The sequence below is a fragment of the Tympanuchus pallidicinctus genome, unplaced genomic scaffold (genome assembly GCF_026119805.1).
Source record: "Tympanuchus pallidicinctus isolate F22 unplaced genomic scaffold, pur_lepc_1.0 scaffold1, whole genome shotgun sequence".
Lineage (NCBI taxonomy): Eukaryota > Metazoa > Chordata > Aves > Galliformes > Phasianidae > Tympanuchus > Tympanuchus pallidicinctus.
Window position 1 is genome coordinate 35579964 of NW_026294618.1, and position 14906 is coordinate 35594869.

Below are 14906 nucleotides of genomic sequence, written 5' to 3' on the forward strand. Positions count from 1 at the left end.
GTTCCTTCACAGGAATATCTGCTAATACTAAGGAAAGATGCCTACTAAATCAGACATGAAATCTTTTTTTGTAGATCACTCACTGGGAAAGCTTAGAGGATACACAAAACATGACTGAACTGGAACACAGAAGTAGTATTTTATCTCTTCATATACTTACTCAGTTTTCTCTTTTTGAATTGAACAATCTTAATGTTTTTCTTGAGTAATGCCAAATGTACACTCATAAGTACTCATATTCCAGAAATTGAAAACATGCTTTGCAGGAAATAGCCAAGCAAAAGAAAATGGTATTTCTCTGTCTGTCACACTTCATCCTTTCTTAGTACCAGTCATCAGTACAGCATATCCTAATACTCCTTTATCATTAGTTTATCTTTCCATTCACATAATTGTGCAAATCTGAAGCTCAGAATGCTCCTTTTTGACAAAGAGCTTTTGCCAAAGAGCCCCCTTTTTCACCAAGGCCAACCTGAATCACACATTTCTGGAAAACCTGAGAAAAGGAGAAAACCTCCTTTTCTTTTCAAACCACTACCCGAGTAAAAACAAATCTCAATTCACTGTTTAATGCACCAGAATTCTTCTTTAGATCAATTCTCCATGTATCCCTTTGAAAGGCTGCAAGAAACCAGACTGGAAATCAAAGACATATAACAGGGAGTCTTCTGGACAGCTCTATACAGCAGAAGCTTAAATGTCTATGGTTGCATTACCTGTGCTTAGTTTTTTTAGTCAATAGGAAGTTGCAGAAGTATTCATTTCACCTTAAAACATAGTAAAATAAACCAGGTTACTCATGTATGAAGGGGGCTACTTCCTGAAAAGAGTTTGGGCTGAATTGTTTTTATGTACACAGTTGCTGCAGGAGTGACTACTCCCGTGGTTGCTGGTGTACCGAACATGAAGCTCTGTAGCTCAGATCCTCTTTCAGAGGATCTCTTACTCCTTTCATTCAGAGTAAGGCAGAAGGCCCCATTTGGTGTGCCTCATCTTTGACCACTCTGAGCAGTTCTGGCCTTGTGTTTCAAAAAAGATGTGGAGGAACTAGAAAAGAAGACAAAAGAAAACACAGAGAAGAGTGAGTAGAGGAAATTATAAATGGGGCAGCTGCCTGATGAGGTTAACAGGTGTGGGACATTTCAGCTGGAGAAGAGAAGGATAAGAAGGAATATATATGTGACTGAGGTTTACAAAGTCAACAAGTTTCTCAATCAGTTAATGGTAGAATGCATTCGCCAAATCCCATACTGCAGGAACTAGAACACAGTGTTAGAGGGAACAATATACCTTGTAACATGCCTAAAGCCACAGCTATGGGTACTGTGAACAGCAAAGGAGGCTGTAAGAAGCAGCCTCACTTGTGTGCTCTCCCTTAGTACTGTCTCTTATTTTGCAACTCAGAAGTATGACTCTAGGCTGGATCAATCACTGGTGATATCCAGTGGGGAATATATAACATATCCCTACACTGACTGTGTAAGAAATGAAGAGTAGTTATGCTCCTAATTTGATTTGTTGACTATGCAGGCAATGGTCTGACATCATTTCAATGATGGAAGCTCTGGAAGTGGCTATTTCTGATGCTGGTCTGACTTTCTGGATTCAAAAATGTTCATCAAGGGCTATCTCTAGTGAGGCTTTTTTTTTTTTTTTTTTTTTTTTTTGTCAGCCCAGATGACCTGGGAGAGAGCAAGGTCTTTCTCTCCAATGAAATCAATGAGAATTATGGGCACTGAATGTATTCCAGCAGGTGTTCAGCAACCCACAAGGTCAGGCACTTGGTTAATAGACTGGAGCTCTATAAAATGGTGTGTGCTATTAGCAGCTAGGGGAAAAATCAAAAGGTAGAAAAGGACATAGGCCAGAGCTATCAATTAGAAGAGAAGAGAGAAACTGTAGTGACTTGAGCAGACAAAATAGAAAAAAAAAAAGCAATTATCTTTATCAAATTTATTCTACCTCACATGGTTAGGTTAAGTTGACTTTATTGTGAATGTTTGCTTGTACAAAATAAGCAAGACCTAAATATCTGGTCAATTCAGCTCAAAACAGCAGCAGTCTAATCCTTTTGAAATGACTGAAGCAACTTCATGGAACTGGTAACCTCCATTTCATCATTCACCACACCAGTGATATTTTCTAAACTTAATTTATAGCACCTATACAAGTCTTTGTCTCACGGTATTGTAATTAGATTCAAAGATGCTTGTCATACTTTTAACTTTGCAGCTGGGTGTAGCATTCAATAAATAATACCAATCTTGTACCACAAATTGATTCTAATGCAAACAGATACAAAAATCAAGTCTGTTCAGGAGAGGCTATTAGCCACATAATGGCAACGATAACTGAGTTAGAACTGCTCAGCTTATCAGCACTTTTTGTTATCCTGTTACTTTTTCCTCCAAGTTCAAAGAGACAAAATCAGAGGTTAAGTTACTAAGTTCAGATTAGTATTTTCTCAACTAGAGCTTCATCTCAGAAGAACTGCAAGGAGTCATGCTACGTCTCTCTGTCTGGACAAGGCTGCACATCCTCTGTAGTCTGTAGGAGCTCGGTGAAGTCAGCAACTCACTGAGGTGCTCAGCATCTAACAGCAATGGAACACTTTGGCAGTGTTGTTCTTTCAGGGTCAATTACATGAGAAATCCTGTCAATTAGCACAGACCTCATTGTAGTGTCATAATGGATTTGGTGAGATATTAACATTGGTAAACTCACAGTCCCTTCATTAAAAATGGTTGTGAAATGCTTCCACCTCTTCAACAGAACTCTGGTGCAGGCTCTGCATGGGTCCACTCTTCTTAGGGGAACTGTTTTTCACCCACCTCAAGGACTCTGGACCAAGAAGAGACCGTGTAAGTTCTCCTTCATTTTAACTCTTCACAGTGCTTCTTTGCACTGTGCTGGGGTAATGTAGCTTTATAGTTTCTCAAGATCACTGAGGTATTTCTTTCTCAAATTTGATTACTGAGCCTGTGAACACTTCAGGGCATGCAATATCCATTGCCCTAGCACAATGTTTTTTTCACTTGTGCTGAGGCTGCTGGGTTCTTCTGCAATAGGAAGAAGATGATATTTTCCCAGTTTTCTAATCATCTGATATTGCATTCTGGTATCAAAACTCCCCTGAAGTAATTGTTCATCCTTCTGATCCCTAATTGCATTTATCAACTCGGTATGAAACCTATTGCTACCTGGAGCTTTGCCTTCCTTTATCCAAATACTTCCTCACAACTATTTTCATAATCTGCAAAAGCACCTACAAAATATATCCTCACAGGAGGGATAGTTAGTATTCTTCTTAACAAGTACAGAGAGAAAAGTTATTGAGTTTTTGTTACATTCAAAATTACTGTGAATATGAAGGAATATTTTTTTTCAGCACACTAAATCCCATGTAGCACTATAGGTTGTGAGATAAAAATTGTTTGTATGTTATTAAGTTCATGCTGTTTTGAACTACAGAATCACTTTGGTAATGTTTTTCTTGGAAAATCAATTATATATGAAATTGTGTAGCAATTTAGTAACATAAAGGAAGGTAATAATATAATTAAAAAGAAAATATTTCCTTTCTGCATACAGTATTTTGTATCCATCTTAATTATGTACCATTGCTTTATACATTATATAGTGTTTATGACCTTTGGGTTCATTTGGCATTAGAAAGATTTGAAAATAATAAAAGCTGATACCATATTTAGATTTCTGCTGTTATTTTAAAAATTACTGGTACCTACATCTTTGCTGTCAGTGGCACTGTTTGTTAGGAAACGAGGTAGAAAAATATTCCTCATCATATAAATCTAATGTGATAGTTAAGGAATCAGATCCTAAGCATCCAATTGTCCATCATTTAAGCATTTGGGGCCAGAATGGCCTATTTTTAACCATGTAAAAGTGGTATAAGTAGTTTGAATCTATCAAAGTTGAATTCTTCATGTTATTTCCATGCTGTACATCAGCTCTGCATTTGATCTTCTGTTTTACTGTTTGTCCTAAACAAAAGCATTTTAAGAAATATTCTTCCCAGATATCTTAGTATTGTAAGCACACACACAAGATTTCATTTACCCATTTTTATTTATGCATTTATTTACTTAAATCAGAAGTAGTTTTTTCATGCAACAGAAAGATTCTCCTTATACAACTTTTCTCTTGGGTGAGCTGCTTTACTAGGAGCTGAAGATGATGAAATCACCACAGTCATTCTCAGCATCACTGAAGCAAATGAGACAAGACTTATCCAGCTAGCCATGTGAAGAGCTTAGGCTGGTATATCAACATTCCTCAAAGTATTTACAGACTTTTGGAGTCTTTAATTAGCTATTGCATGCTGAAGATTCAGTTCAGTGAAGGCAAACAGACTGTATTCTGTTCAAAAGCTGGATGAGTTTCACTGCAGTTCTAGTTTAAAGATTTGTTCTGTGTTGCAAAACAAATCAAGTGCACTGTGATTATAGTTTCACGTTAATCACTTTCGGCATTGTTTCCTTAGCAATCCTAACATGACTTTTTCTTGAGGACTTTTAAAGCCTAAAATCCATCAGGGAGACATGTCTCCTCTACACAGTGAGCTTAGGTATTTTTTTCAAAGGGATCTTCTTCATTCCTTTTACCTGATTTTGCACCTGATAAGCACTGGTGAGTTTGTGCCTAGTTTCCTGCTGTCGCCAGTGCAGATCTAGCCATACTGTCAAAGGAGTTTATCTGACCAAGCAAGTAGTTTACTGGACTCCACTGACAAACTCAGATGTCCACATCAGTGCTGTGGAGGCTAAATATGAGAGAAACTCCTGATGCCTTAAATGTAGGTAGAAGTCAGGTACCCAAGTTAGGTAAGCTTGATCTTTACATTTCTCTATTACAGTAAGTAGTCTACATATATATATGTCATGAATATCTCATGAGAGGTGCACTTCAGATGTTGAGGGTGTTTGCTGATATTGTCACATGCAGTTTTACTTATTTTGAAGCCACTGTGTCTTTTAATTCTGTAAACTCAATGCATTAGTTTCCTTCCATTCCTAATACAGGCAAGCCCTGATGCTATTTTGACATTCATGTTTTCTTCACTACATTCCTGCAGTTACACATCTTGGATGCATCTTAAAGACAAGAAGAAACCAAAGTTTCCTTCATAGTCCCACCCTTTGGGAAAAGATGAGGAAAGATGAACAAATTTTTCTGACAAACGGCATAACTGTTTTCTGTACTTTGCTCTTGTCTTGGCCTGAAGATACAGAACTATCTCCCCTTACAGCGTGAGATGCCTGAAGCACTGCTCATAGTGCTTCCTCAGAGACAGGATTCTGCCATACTTAGTGATTTCCTTTTGCAGAGATCTTTTCCTGTACCGCGTGGAGACCTTCCAACAGTAACACAATCTCTCTTAGAACCTGTTTTTTCTATAATTGAATTCAACTCAAGGTCTCTGTGCTGTTAGAAGCCAACATCCATTAGGCACTATTCTATATTTATACTCAGCTGAAGTCGGTGTCAAATGCTGTGTCTGGGCAAATGCCAGGGCTGGCAAGTCCTTCTTTTCTGTGGAGTTTCATGTATGATTGTCATTTATCAGAATGACAAAAGGCTTCTTCTGCAAGTAGCGTTGATTTCTTAAATTCTCAAAATGACATCTGCTCCTATAAGAATGAATAATCCAATGTGGTTCTATCCAGAACACCCAACTGTTCTCTGACACCTATCATGTGTTGTAACAAAACTGCTCTCGCATCCAACAACAACAACAACAAAACAATACAAGAATCCCAAACAACAACAAAAAATGAAGGGAGAAGACGAACAATTTGTTTTAAAATAAGTAGGGGTTTGAAGACTCTATTTCTGGAAAATATTGATCTTTTTTTTTGCTGTCTAATACAAAAGCTCCAAAGCTCTGCCTCAGTTTGGAGATACCTGTGATAATAATTTAGCAGACCTCAAGTATAATGATTTGGATTTTTTAGTGGGGCTAGAAATTGTTCACGTTCTGTGACCCTGAATTATCCAGGATCCTCTTCCATTTCTGCATAGTGAGCCTGAAAGCAGTACTTATTTTCTGCTGAAAATTGAAGTTTTTTCTTTGCTTGTTTGTTTGCAGGAACATATGATGCCTCTGATCTATAAATATCTATCTGTGTTTTGACAAAATTTTAGGCTGCTTCACACCTACAGAGAAAAACTTGTGATGGAAATAGATCAGGAACATGAGAGGTTATTTGGTCTAAATCTCATTGCCTCTTTGCAGTTTCTTTTCCATTGGAAGGTTCAAAGTCTTGGGGGAAACATGAAGGGCAGCCCATTTGTGGAGCTGAGGATGGTGGTTTGGTCCTGTCAGAAAGCTTCACTGAAAAGTCTACCCATATATTTGCCCACTGCCTCTTTCTAAGCTATGCCTTTTTACTGAAAATGTAAGGATTTGGTCCTGCCTTCTTTTATCAAAATGTATCTCTAGCACTCTTATCTGAGTTGTTGTGCTGCAGTTTAACCTGAGAATTTTTTTCCATTTTGATTCTAAGTCTTGCTACCAGTCTCTTCCTAATAGATGCTGACTTCAGCTGTGGCCTAGTGTATTTTTCTTTAGGTTTTTGTATTTGAAAAGACCAAGTAGAACCTCAATCTTATGGATATGTTTTCTCCTGGAGACAACTCTTTATCTACTAATCTCAGTTTCACTTGGAATTGATATTATTTGCTTCCACTGAGCAGACTGTATCAAACTTAATATTTACCTCCAGCAGTACTATTCAACTTAATTTTAAAGTAGTTATTATTGAGTTTTTTCCTCTTCTCTACTTGTGTACATGCTTGCATTCTTTCTTTTAGCATATTCGTCCTTTTTGACAGTTGCAGAACTGTTGGGTTATTTTTCTACTCCCCTTTTTAACTTAAGGCACTAAGGTGCCCTTTAAGATCCAAGTTTGAATTAAGTAAGAAGAAAAGGAGATTGAAAAGAAAATATCTCAATGTGGCAACATTTTTGAGTAGGTCAGTTTACTTCTTGAAGACCACCTACAATACAGTCTCTCCATACTTACTTTCGTAAGCCTTTCTGGAATAGTGAATTTGGTTAACCAACTGGATATACTTAGAAAAAAATAAATGACCCCCACTATTATATAAAAAGGAGAGATACTACACTTTTTAAATGTAGTTTTTCCTTTGTAAATACCTATGTTGACTACAGGCTATTAGAAAAGGCAAGTGGGAAGTGACTTTTGAACAAGATAACTGAGTATACGAAAATATTCCTTATCTCTTTGTGCCCACAGTCACAAATACATATTTATAGATAATAAGAAAGCTTCATTAAGCCACCTGCAGCAACATAAACCTGCTTTTTGGCCAGTAGCAAAGTAATTTATTTTCCTGACCTGAAGTAAAGAAGAAAGAACTAAGGCGACCAGGGCAGATACCAGTTAAAATTCCAGGACATCATTTTAAAACTGGCTAAACCACTAAACTACTTCGGATGTCACTGAGTAAGAAGAGTATGATGATAACCTGTTCCTCTGACACAAGCTTGGAAGGCAATAATTGCAAATTCACCTGTGTGCCCCCATTTTCTGTCTGCATGAGTGAATAGGCACTGAATATTCTTCAAATTCTCAAGTTTCAAGCGGTTGTGTAGCCCAGTGCAAAATAACAACATTAGGTAAACACGATAGATTGATGCTGAGGACATTTAGGGTGAATGAGATCTTCTGGTTTATACATGAGACAGCCAGGTAAATTAATACGGGAAATTGACAATCATTTATACATGCCAGCATCAGCAGGAGTCTCAGCAAAACTGCTGGTGAGAGGTTACATCTCATCTGCCTCCGAGACGACCAGCAGAGAGGCTAAAGATTATTCATTTTCAGACACTGTTTAGGTACTTTGTTCACTGTAGAGAAAGAAGACCTTTTTCTTTTTCATTCTTTGTTTTCATCCTTTTTTATTTTATTTTTTATTTTTAGCAGACAGAAGCAATAAATCAGCTAGTTTAAGAAGACCTGGCTAGCCCAACACAGATTGATCTCACAAGATAGTCAATGGGCTGCTAATAGAATTACAACTAGCTGTCAAAATAGGGAAAATATATCTATGACAGTGACAAAGAGCAAATCAATTGAAGAAGTGTTGTGGACTCTTTTTTCCTTCTTTTTTTTCCTTCTTCTTCTTTTTTGAGACTCAGATGCAAAGCACGTGGGTGCCTTTCAAAGCCTGCAACTGTGAAAAACATTTGTATGTTCATACCATTTCAAGAACGAGTCCTACAACGAATAATTCCATCAGCTAATTTCATTCTACTGCATTCACTGGGCTATTCCCATGAGATGAAGCTGAAGAACCTCAACCTATTTGAGCTTTTTCTCATGTTACAAAATCTGTTTAAATAGGTTTTATTAGCAGCTGTAATAATTTGCTCCAGGTGAAGAACCTGGGAGCTTTGTGTTTACCACAAACTGGGTTTTTTTTTTTTCAGTTACTCACTGTTTTTCAGTTACTCGGAAGCTTGCCAGTTTCAGGTGGATTTTAGTGTTTGTACAGCTAAAGCAGAAAATCAGTTACAACAATGTTGTTGGCTCAGAAATTATGTTGTAATTTGAGATAATTAGATAAAAATTGAATTATTGAACAGCGGAAAGTTGACATGGTGTTGCAACATTACTCTATTACCTACTACATCATGTTTATAAGCTGCGCCCTTAATATATTGTGCATTTACATTAGAGACCAGAAAGATTCTATGTAGTTGAAAACATATCTAAAATACATACCTACACATACATACATATGTACCTGTTTATGCGACAGTCTGTTCTGGCTCTGCAGATGTTGTAACTGAGTACTGAATCTGAGACACATTTACCAAATCACTCCAGTACAAACTTCTGCTCTGCTGATACATTTCTGAAATACTCATAATAAAAGAATAATGAAAAACTATACTACAGTAAAACTCACTGAGTGGCATTTGACATAAGACCCAGGACCATCAATAAATAATGTAACCATCCTCTGACCCAGCTGTAGCTCTGGCAGAGTGCTAGGAGTGAGCCTTTCCTTGCAGAGCTTTCTTTGAAGAGTTACCTCCATGCAGCAAGGCCACTTATCAGTCACTCCAGACATTCCAGAGGTAGAATTATGTAAAGAGACACTATAAGGGATGCTGAGGAGTGCTGTAACTTCCATTCATTATTATTCCACTCCTTATTCCACTTTAGCTTCTCCTGGGTCTAAAGATGCTGCTGGCACTTCTTTCCTTCAAACTTTCTGGTCCTTCAAACTGTGATGTATCTACTATGATTAGAGAAAAGGACATTGGTTTGGTGCGTCCTTGGGACCCAAAAATAGATAATGCAGACTCAAGCTGGACAAAATTCAAATTCATGTCATGGGATGTAAACTCCCATGGGTACTACCTGCAATTATCATAATTTTGTTTTTGTTCATCTCTTACAATATTTAAAACAAATGAGATGAGTTTAAGAGGTATGTTCCTGCTCCATGGTGCTTTTAAACTGCTGACTCAATTGACCAAGAATGGTCCTGGCACTATATTATTACTAGTGCAGAAAAAGCCACGGAGAGACACTGAACAGCCTGAAGTAGCGGTACTTATTTTTTAAGGTAAAATAACCTCTTTTCATAGACGAGAAAACAAATCTTTATGATTTTCTTAGACATGCATGAAAATTGATTATCTGGGAATTTTCCTCTTATCCCATTACTTGAGTATGTAGACCAAAGAGTTAGAAAGTTTTCAGTTTCCTTTCTTGCTGCGTACCAGTTTGAACAGAGCTTAGGTGCCAGACAACCATTCTGCCAAAATTAAAAAAGCAAGCAATTATATTATCCAAAATTTACTCGTACTTTCTCTCAAATACATGCATACACACGTGTCCATGTCTAGACTTGAATGCAAACATTTACAAAAGTAAACTGCATTTGGAGCTATACTGCCTTGATAAAGAATCTGAAGAAAAGCTGAGATATATTTTGCCGTGCTGTCTATGTAGAGGCCCAATTTATGATGACTTGAAGCACAGCTGTGTTCCAGTCTCATGTACAACTGAACTGGGGATGCTTCCTTGAAGTCAGTTGAAGTTGAATTTAAACAGATGATAAAACTTCCATTGACTCTGAATGACAACAGAGTTTCATGCAGTGAAATTAAACCAGACTGTACGAGGAATCAGGGCCAATATTCTCAGACCTGGCTATCTTGTTTTTCTTGTTTTTCTTTGCTTGCTCTGCCTAATCAGTGCCCAGTTGTGCTCTTTATCATGCAGTGCAACTTTTGTTGACATTGTTGGGTCCTTCAAGCTTACATGAGCATGGCAACAAGGTCCCTTGAGGCAGAACTGTATTTTAAATTCTTTGGAGTAAGGAATAAACCATAACATTAATCTTTTTGCAGAACATTCTATGCATTTTTAACACAGTGATTTTTAATAGATAGTAATAATAGCAATTTTGAAGTACCCTGCAGATTGAGTAAAGGACTTGCCTTCAGAAACGCTGTCCCCTGCTGCTAGTTTGCAAATCTTCTAATTCATTGCCACATGGAGTGTCCTCTGTGAGCAACATTTTTTTACTTCAAAACAGATAAAACTGTAAATTTTATCAACAAAGGCTCTCCAAAAGCATGTTACCATCTCTCCTGTGTGGGACTACATCTACTTTAAATCGCTTCCAAATAATGGCAGTGGGTAGTTTAAAAACCATGAGTAAGTTATTTAAATTAAGCATTTAGATAAGCTATCTGTATTTCAAAGCTTATGGATCAGCACTAAACCAGTATACTTTTCCTGAGCAGTGTTTTCTTGATGTGGGATGTTTAGCGAGTCTCAAAAAGTCACATAATCTTCCAGTTATATATATATCTGTGAGAAGTTTCTTCCCACACCCACCAAGATGGATGTGGATATTTGTGCCAAACAGACCTCAGGAGCCCAGCAGGGAGTGACTGGGCTGGCAGTTCACAGCTCCTGTGGCACAGAAAACAACGGGGAATCTGTTGCTGAAACTCTTAGAACAAAAGACATGAAGTCAAATCCAAGCACTGACTGATGACAGACTAAGAGTCTCTCCACCATCGACCAGGGCTGTTGCTGGAAGCTTACTCACTTCAAAAGCAGTAGGGAAAACTCCAGGAAAGAGGGCAGATATTCTTGTTACTTTCAGTCAGATAAACAAGAAGCTGGGTAGCCAAAAGGGTTTAACAGCAGCTTTGTAATGAAACTCAGAAAAGATCAAGTGGCTATGGTTTTGACATCATGGTTTTGACATCATGGCTTCATAGCACACAAACACGGAGCCCAGTTTGAATTGCTTATGGCAGTTTAACTTGCATTTGTATTTTATAAAATAAAGCTTATAACTCAGAGCCTTAGGTAGAAGCATTGCGATGAATTTTTGTTGCCCCACAAGTAGAACTGCTTTGAGAGAGGGTCTTTCCATTATTGCAATAAAACTCAATTGTCTGAGGAAAATGGATGGGGAATGGATCACAGAAACACTCAATCTTAAAATACTTGAACAAGAAATTCCATGCCACTGCAGAGCTGGGCCTTAAAAACATGATATCTCTGTGCCTGGCTGTGCTGAGAAAGAGAGCTAGCTGGGATCAGAAAAGTGTAATCACTGCTTTCTGCACAGCATTGAATCCCTCTCATGGTTATGTTTGGCCCACTTTTGTAAACTACATGTTTTAATATGCATTATGACCATTCCACTAACAAAGGTATTTAGTTTTCTTAAATAGAATTTCAGTGAAATATGTCTTGGGAGAATATATGACCCTTTTAAGGCACGAGAAACTATTAGTTACTATAGAAGCCCAGAAAATATTTGTTCAGTGCTCTCTTAAGCATGCAGCCAGAATGCCTCACAAAGACAGTGTCACCATTATAAATTACACAGAGACAAGGAGCCTGACTGTCTTCTCTTGTTCCAGTTTGATATACAATGTCCTATGAAGTCCAGGGTTCTTCAGTAACATCACGTTAGTGGGACACAGTGGCAAATTAGTTTGGAGGAATATTCCTGGTTGGTTTACTAGTACTTTGGAGAAAAGGTCGTGCTTCTTATTCTGTGGATTCTGCTTTCTATGTACTGTTTTAAAAGAACCAATATTTTAACATTATGCTTCAGCATGTAGAGCATAGGGTGATAATATTCTAAATTATTACTAAAGGGATAAAAAGAAGGGTCAGCTTTTTAAAGAGATGCTTGGAACACATTTTTGTACCACTCAAGCCACAGTAGCATTCAAGGAGTGTCTGACTCTCTGAGTTGCTCAGTGCTTGCAGCAGAGTGCTAGAGGAGTTGCAATTTCCATTGTATTCTGAAGGAGCCAAAGAGCTCAGTTTCTTCTCAGAAATGGCATTTAACGAATGATCTATATTCTAGCAGTTAAATAATACAAAGTATATCTGAAAGATTTTAGGAGTTTTTCCAGTGTATTTAACTTCTGGTAATTTCATTGCAATTCTTTGATGGAAAGAAGGAAGATGAAAGTAAATGAGATAAATATTAGTTACTATGTTATTCAGTTTTAGTGCAGTTAAATACTATGAAAAAAAAAAAAAAAACTATGAAAAAAAAATTCTACTACAATAAGATCTAAAACAGGTATCAAAAGGTAAAGACAAACAAAGTGCTTCCTCTGAAAACCAGGAAATCCAATCCAAGGCAAAGTCATTCTAATTATTACAGTTTAAGGCCTACCCACAATATGGAGGGTTTATCTTCTGTAAAGTTTTTACTCCAATTCATTAGTTATTTCATAGAATTTTAAACTGTATTAACTCTCCTGTGCAGAAATCAGCACTGTTACAGAGCTCTTGAGCAGATGTGATACAAAGAGCCTTTTGATTTTTTTTAAACTCAAAGAGTAATGACACTGCAATATCATGTGGTGAAGGAGCAATAATTTGATAAACATTGTCTTTCCATTAGATTAGAGCAATTAATCTGATTCTAATTTAGCTGAAACATTACCATACCGGAATCCCTAGAGTCCTATGAATAATCTCTAAACACATTGACACACTCAGCAGACAAACATTATCTCCACTCATACTGTTATTCCATATGGTCTCCTCCCATTCTGATGGAGGGCACCCTGCTGTTTCAATCAAATAAATGTCAATTATCTGAGATAGATTTTTAGTACACAAGCACAGGCTTACAATTCAGCAAGTGAGGCTTTGGAACAATTGTCTGCAGTTCTCCCCTGATTGCCACCGCTTCCTTTTCAGCTGCAGACTTTGCTGTATTGTTGTCAAACTTTGTTGCTTCATATAAAGTTTCAAAGGCTATCTCTTGAAAATTGTAGGTACAGAAAATCATTTGTACCTGGAGAGAAAGAGCAGAGGATAGAAGAAATGGCAGAAGAATTTACCATATAGACGTTTGTTGGGATGACAGTTTATTGTCTTTTCTATTTGTTGATCTAGCAGGGTGCCAAAATTTCATGTGACTAGGGGCTGCTTAGACAATATGATAGGATATTAATCTTCTAAGGCAATGGCTCCCAAGCCTACTGCTTCGATAGATTATGGTACACTTGATCATCTCTCACAGAATCACAGAATCACAGAATGGCCAGGGTTGGAAGGGACCTCAAGGATCATGAATCTCCAACGCCCCTGCCACATGCAGGGACACCAACCTCCACATTTAATACTAGACCAGGCTGCCCAGGGCCCCATCCAATTTGGCATTGAACACTTCCAGGGACGGGACATCCACAACCTTTCTGAGCAGCCTGTTCTAGCACCTCACCACTGTCTCTGTAAAGAACTTCCCCCTGACATCCAACCTAAATCTTCCCTCCCTCAACTTAAAACCATTTCCCCTCGTCCTGCTTTTCTCTACCCTTTCAAAGAGTTGATTCCCCTCCTGTTTGTAGGCTCCCTTTAGGTATTGAAAGGCTGCAGTGAGGTCACCACACAGCTTTCTTTTCTCCAGGCTGAACAAGCCCTACTCCTTCAGCCTATCCTGATAGGGGAGGTGCTCCAGTCCCCTCATCATCTTCATGGCCCTCCTCCTCACAGACCACCTTGCACTTTTAGTTGGAAATACTATGAAAGAATGCAGGGTGCAACCTCAAACCATTGCAAGCCATAGTTTTGACCACTGCTACAAGATCCAAAGCTTATCCAGAACATCCCCTTGGAATCCAACTCTGACAGCTTAGTATATTTTCCTAGTGTTAGCCTCGTGGTTACTCTGGTGTCTAACAGTGAGGGAGTGATGTGCAATTAAGTTGCCTACTGCTTGGAGCCATCTATAGAGAGAAGCAGCCAGAGCAGCCAAGGGAGATTTCTTTCAATGGTGGTCTGAACACAGTGCATTGCAGGCCCAAGCTAGTATTACATTATGTCATATATGACCCCTGTTATTTAAGGTAACAGTTTTCTTTGAATGTGAGATGTTAGGCAGATACTCTCAATGCTGAAGAAGTATGGAGATGGAGGATTTAATTGAACTGTGATTTTTCCTGGTTGCAGCATTTAGGCTGCTCAAAGTAATGTAGCAGAAGAATCTTTTTCTCATAAAAGCACATTAAACAGTGTCAGACAATCTTATCGCCCCAAGATATGTGTCATTGATCATATTTGCTTGTATAGATATGCACAGATATGCATATAGATATGCTATCTTAGAGAGACCAAAAGTATGTCTTTGTTGGAAAGATCCTTTGTCAATCTACCTGGAGAAAATACCAAACGTGCAAGTTCTGCAATAATATAATTGTATTTTGCTTTAGTTTGACCTGAATGTCATGACCATTGCTTTAAGAATGCTCTGTTGAATTGGGCCTGTGATCTCTTTAGGACACTACTCCTTTGAGTGTATATGTGAGGGTCAGTGCGGCATTCCTCTGGCTGAATTAAAGT

General features: G+C 38.0%; 1 long non-coding RNA gene across 2 annotated transcripts in view; it reads left to right on the forward strand.

Annotated features, from left to right (window-relative positions):
- The first annotated feature begins 2760 nt into the window (after nucleotides 1–2760).
- The window catches only part of LOC128081748 (uncharacterized), a 45657-nt gene continuing 33511 nt past the window's right edge, over nucleotides 2761–14906 (forward strand). For both annotated transcript variants that reach the window (XR_008207385.1, XR_008207386.1), the window contains exon 1: nucleotides 2761–2861. This is a non-coding gene — a long non-coding RNA (uncharacterized LOC128081748). The remainder of the gene's footprint in view (nucleotides 2862–14906) is intronic.